General features: G+C 41.6%; 1 protein-coding gene across 4 annotated transcripts in view; it reads right to left on the bottom strand.

Annotated features, from left to right (window-relative positions):
• Positions 1-510, bottom strand: part of dcbld1 (discoidin, CUB and LCCL domain containing 1) — a 38017-nt gene that overhangs the window by 17794 nt on the left and 19713 nt on the right. The gene's annotated exons all lie outside the window — the stretch shown is intronic.

Below are 510 nucleotides of genomic sequence, written 5' to 3'. Positions count from 1 at the left end.
AAACACAATACTTCACAGAGAGCTTAATATTTGTGTTCTGAGACGCGGGTTCACGCGCTTCGGATGAGCGACCACACAGATCTTCTCACTTCTGGCTCTTTAATATTTAAACTGGCAAGGCTTAAATGAGTTTAGTTTAAACACAGATAGCAACGTGTGCTGTTCAGGTCTAACCTGCGCTATCAACACGTGATTACGGCATAAATGACAGTTATTCCAGCATACAGCACTCGCATTGAATAAAGAGTGACTGGTTTGTCCAAGTATAGTTGTTTTTTTCTCTCTCATTGCTCTTGTTGTAATGTATTGCGAAGCCAGAATTTGTATCCATTAACAGAAACATGCATTAGGTGAACTCTAACAAACCATATTACAGATGCATTGTCAGATTTAAGTTGAACCGCGGTCCTAGTGCATGCCGAACCGTGTGTGGAGAACGGTACGGATCGATTTTTTACCGAGAACCGTTGCACCCCTAGTGAGCATGTAAGAAATATTGCTGCTGCAAAT

Source organism: Sinocyclocheilus rhinocerous, unplaced genomic scaffold (genome assembly GCF_001515625.1).
Source record: "Sinocyclocheilus rhinocerous isolate Xijiao unplaced genomic scaffold, SAMN03320098_v1.1 scaffold827, whole genome shotgun sequence".
Classification (NCBI taxonomy): Eukaryota; Metazoa; Chordata; class Actinopteri; order Cypriniformes; family Cyprinidae; genus Sinocyclocheilus; species Sinocyclocheilus rhinocerous.
Note: the sequence above shows the minus strand (reverse complement) of the source record. Positions and strands in the feature narration are given on the sequence as shown.